This window comes from Alexandromys fortis, unplaced genomic scaffold, assembly GCF_014885135.2.
Source record: "Alexandromys fortis isolate MF-2015 unplaced genomic scaffold, M_Fortis_MF-2015_v1.1 scaffold_274, whole genome shotgun sequence".
In the NCBI taxonomy this organism is placed as follows: Eukaryota; Metazoa; Chordata; class Mammalia; order Rodentia; family Cricetidae; genus Alexandromys; species Alexandromys fortis.
In genome coordinates this window covers 903,976-909,212 of record NW_026068142.1, presented here as the reverse complement: position 1 = coordinate 909,212, position 5,237 = coordinate 903,976, and the positions used below count along the sequence as shown (strand labels likewise).

The following is a 5,237-nucleotide window of genomic DNA, read 5'->3' as shown; positions in this document are numbered from 1 at the left end:
AGAAGCAACCAAAGTGAGAAATACACACCAGCCAGCTAGACAGCCTAGTTAAAATAACAAAACTAGAGACTAAACATGCAGAAGAAGCAATGCATGCTGACCATCCAATGCTGAGAGCCCTCTTCTAAGGATTGCTTATGTTAATGTCTGATTCAACTTTGTTCAGTATATCATTTAAACGTAAAGTAAGGAATCATGGAAACGTCAGGAAAAACAAAATTAGTTATATGTCAACCCCCTTTGTTATGTAAAGCAGCCTCATTACTTGTTTTTCTCAGTTTTAATTTTCTTTTGCAGAATCTTCAGCAATAAGATCTTAATAACTGGTTTTGGTGGGCACCAGAAGGAATAAGCAAGAGCCAGGACTGTTCGGAAAGTAAGGGATACATACCTCTGGGACATCTTTAACAAACAGCAGTAAACCCCCTTAGTGTTGGGGTTTTACCTGATTCTATCTTTTGTTTTTTAATGTATATTTGCAGCATTTTGTCAAAACTGGGGTACCTATAATTGTTTCCATTTTACCTAGGTTCTCTTTCCTATTCCTGGATCTATGTGTATACTTTTGAGCTAGCATTCTGTTGTTTTATTACTATGGTTCCCATACTATAATATGCAATTAACTGTGGTGATACTTTTGCAATATTCCTTTTTGTTCAGGGTTCTTGTGAGTATCCATGGTCTTTCATGATTCTATATAAATTCGTAAAAACTGTTTTTCATATATTTTTAAAGAATACCAGTAGACTCTTGATTGGGATTGAACTGAATATGTAAATTGTTTTGGAAAGATCACCATTCTCATGACATTTACTCTTAACACTTAAGCAAAGAAGATCTTTTAATCTTCTAATGCCTCCTCAATTTTTTCCCTCAGTGTATTGACATTTTCAATAAAGAGGTCTTTCAAATTGTTGATTAATTTTTCTCACTAAGTGGGGATAGTTGGTGATTGTTGTTAATGGGATTATTTTTCAATGTGTTTGTCAGTTTTAAGTAGACTATTAATTGTATGTGTGTGTTTGTATGTGTCAGCGTGCACGTGTGTGTGCATGTGCGTGTGTTTGTTTTAATTTTGTGTCCTTCAACTTTGCTGAATGGGTTTAATAGTTCTAAGTGGTTTTGTAGTATTATTATCATTTCTTAAGTATAGGATCAATTATCTTCTGCAAAAGTGAGAATTTCATTCTTCATGTCCCGTTTCTATTCCATTTATTTCCTTTTCCTGTCCTATTTCTCTTGCTATGATTCTAAGCAATATACTGAATAGAAGTGGAGAGAGTGGACACACTTCTCCTGTCCTTGTTATTAGTGGGAATAGTTGAAGTTTTCTCAATTTGCTGCTATATGTTTGTGATATCTACCATTTATTGTGTTGAGTTTTTCTTCCTCTATCCCTTGCCTCTCCATAAAAGAATGCTGGATTTTGTTTAAGGTATTTTTCTATATCAATTGAAAGGATAGTTTGATTTCTTTAAGTCTATTTATGTGATGAATTATATTTTTGATTTAAATATGTTGAACTGTCCTTATGTTGCTGGTATGAAGCCAACTTTGTTAAATTGCATAGCTTCTTCATGTGATCTCAATTCAGCTCGCAAATTTTTTTTATATGTGTTCATTTAAGATATTACTCTATACTTTATTTATTTATGTAGTCTTATGTCTTGTTTTGGTATCAGAACAATATTGACTTCTTTAAAAGCTTGGCAGTATTCCTTTTTTGTGAAATAATTTTAATAATATTGATTAAAGGTCTTGTGGAATTCTACAATGGATCCATGTGGTCCTGAAAAGTTAATTTAAATGTGTATAGAGGGTAATTTTTTATTACTTCTTCAGTCTTGCTGTAGGTTACAGATATGTTTATCTGTATTACAGATATGTTTAAATTGTCTATTTCATTTTGACTTAAAATATAGATCATAAGCCTATAGAAATTTCCCATTTCTTTCGGATTTTCCAACTGAGTAGAATCTAGATTTCCAAAGTATATCCTATTCTTTATTGAATTTCATTGGTATTTGTCATTATATGTTCCTTTCTAACTCTAATTTTATTAATTTGTACATTCTCTCTTTTTTACTTACTATGGCTAAGGATCTGTCAATCTTGTTAATCTATTCAAAGAAGCAACTCTATTCATTGTATTTTTTTTTCAATTCCAATTCATTAATTTCTGCCCTACTCTTAATTATTTCTTCTTGTCTGTTACTTCTGGATTTGTTTTGAACTTGGTTTTTACTTGATGCATTAAGGTACATCATTGCGTTATTTATTTGAGATACCACCCCCCCCACACACACATATAAACATCTTTTAATATAACCACTTGCTGCTATAATTTTTCCTCTTAGGATTGCTTTCAATGTTGTTCTTAAATTTTGGTATGTTATGTTGTCATTAATTCATTTCAAATAATTCCTTAAATACCATACTTGATTTCCTCAGTTGATGTATTTACTAGTCAATAGTGTTGTTCAGTCTGTGTGAGCTTTTGCATTTTCTGTAGCGTCTATTGTTGTTGATACCTAACTTGATTCCATTGTGGTCAAACAGAATACAGAATGCTATTGCAATTTTCCAATATTTTTTAAGGCTTGCTTTGTGTTCTATAATGTGGTCTGCTTTGGAGAAAATTCCATGTTCTACTGAGAAGAATATGTATTTTTTTATTGTTTGAGTGGAATGTTTTGTAATGACTGTTAAGTCCATTTGATTTATGGTGTCATTTAAATCACTTAAGTCCAGTATTTCTCTTTAGTTTTTGTTGAAATGTCTGGTCTATTGGTGAGAGTGGAGCACTGGAGCCACATTCTCATTATGTTGCAACTAATATGTGGCTATCTACCTAGCCGTGTTTGGTTTATGAAATTGAGTATGCCTATGTTTTGTGTGTATTATTTAGCTGGTAATATCCTTTTGAGGGACTGTTCTGTTAAAGACATGAAGTTGTGTCTTATCTCTTCTGACTTGTTCTGGCTTGGCATTTCTTTCATCCAGTATGACAATTATTATACCAGCTTGTTTCTAAGTCCCATTTCTTTGTAAGTTCATCTTTCTGCCCTTTTGTTCTAAGGTGGTTTCTGTCCTCTATGGTGAAGAGTGTTCCTTAGAGGCAGCAAAAAGTTGGCTCCTGTATAATAATAATTTGATAATCTTTTCATTAGGAAAGGAGAACATAACTATCCAATGTTATTACTGTAAGGTATGTGATTACTATGTGGTGTTTTCTTGGACATATTTTGATTACTTTTCCTTGTGTTGATTTTTTTTTACTGTGTCTTGTGTTTTGTTTTTGTTTTTCAGTCTGACGAATTCCTTCCACTATCCTCTATAGTGGTGGAAAATTCCTTGAGTTTGTTTTTTAACATGAAAAGTTTTCATTTTTCCTTCATGTATAAAAGATGGCTTTGCTGATTATATTATTTCAGGTTGGAAGTTGTGATCTCTCAGGGATTGGAATACATCTTTCCTACCTCTCCTGACTTCAAAGGTTTCTATGGAGTAATCAGCCATTCTTCTAACAGGTCTACCTGTGTATGTGATACTGCTATTCTCTGTTGCAACTTTCAATCTCTTTTCTTTAGGTTTTGCTTTTGTCTTTCAACTGTAACATCTCATGGGTAGCTTATTTTCTGATCCTACTTGGCTTTCTTTGTAGGCCTCTTATACCTGAATATGCAAATCTTTCTCAAGGTTTGGAAATTTTTCTTTTAAATTTTTTAGAAAGAGTAATTGGACTTTGAGTTTATTATTAAAAAATCAGTTGTATTACATATCCCTATACATTTTTAGAATTAAATTTTACAAGTATTACCATATTCATAAACAGTCTATAATTTTTTAAAAAGTATATATCTAATTGAAATAGAGTTGTATCACTTTTCTTCCCTTTTCTCCCTTCATCCTTCTCAGGAACCCCTCCCTCCAACATCTCCCATCTACCCCCTTCAAGCTGATAGCATCTTTTGTCTACATGTGTGCTCAAGTGTATGAGGTATGTGTTTGGCATACATATGCATGTGGGTATGTGTCCTGGGGTTTCTATTGCTTCAATGAGGTAAAATAACTTAAGTAACTTGGGGGGAACAGGGTTTATTTGGCTTTCATTTGCATATCTCTGTTCATCATCAAAGGCAGTCAGAACAGGAACTCAGAGTTTGATGCAGAGACCATGGAGGGGTGCTGCTGACTGGTTTGTGCGACATGGCTTGTTCAATTTACTTTCTTCTAGATCTCAGGACCACCAGCCCAGGAGTAGCCTCACCCAAATAGGTTAGACCCTCCCAGCCATTATTAATCAATAATTAATGAAGAAAGTGCCTTACAGTGGAATATTATGGAGAAATTTTCTTAACTGCAGGTCTTCTTTCAGATGAGTTTAGCTTGTGTCAAGTTAGCGTGAAATTCACCCACACAGTATGCTTCCACATGTGTGTGGAGGTTGCAGATGTTAATGTTGGGTGCTTTACTTATTCATAGTCATCTTCAGCTACCTGGTTTATTGAGAAAATATCTATTACTTATAAGTGGGGTTTTTCATTGGGGCTGCCAGCTCCCAGAGACTTATTTTTAATTATAAATGCTTAGTCAAAACTTAGGCTTGTTACTATCTCTTCTGTCCTAAATTAGCCCATATTTCTTATCTACACTCTACCACATGGTGGTACCTTTTTCAACGTAACTTACCCTTCTCCAGCTTCCTCCGTGTCTGGCTGATGACTCTGCCTTTTGAAGTTCCTATACTCTTATTTTTGTCTACACATTCCACCTAACCTCTACCTGCCGTGATTTTGTCAATTTATCCCTTTATTAAACCAATGAAAGCAACACATATTCACAGTGTACCAAAGTACTATTCTACAGTATTTAATGGTTGGTGAGGTGGCTAGCCAATGAGCTTTGGGAATCAACCTGTCTGGACACTCCTTCCCTAGGGCTCTGGTGTTAAGAGATGCACCCCAGCCCCATGCAACTTTAAATGGGTCCTGGGCATCCAAACTCAAGTATTCTGCTTGCACTGCAAGTAATTTCCACACGGATCCATTTTCTCAGCCAAAATGGCATGCACTTTTGAGTTTTCTATTCTCCCATGATCCATATAGACATTGTCAGTCTCTGAGTGATCTGGTAAATTGCAGGCATATACACTAAAGTTACTGAATGTTTAAGCTCCAAACATTTTTAATTTCTCTGAGCTTGAGTCTTCACAAACACACCATCATTCAGAAAAA

General features: G+C 34.4%; 1 long non-coding RNA gene across 1 annotated transcript; it reads left to right on the top strand.

Annotated features, from left to right (window-relative positions):
• Positions 1-297: 297 nt before the first annotated feature.
• Positions 298-4,266, top strand: LOC126491267 (uncharacterized). Its single transcript, XR_007589365.1, has 3 exons — positions 298-376; positions 3,919-4,000; positions 4,140-4,266. It is a non-coding gene; the product is annotated as an uncharacterized lncRNA (long non-coding RNA).
• Positions 4,267-5,237: the final 971 nt, after the last annotated feature.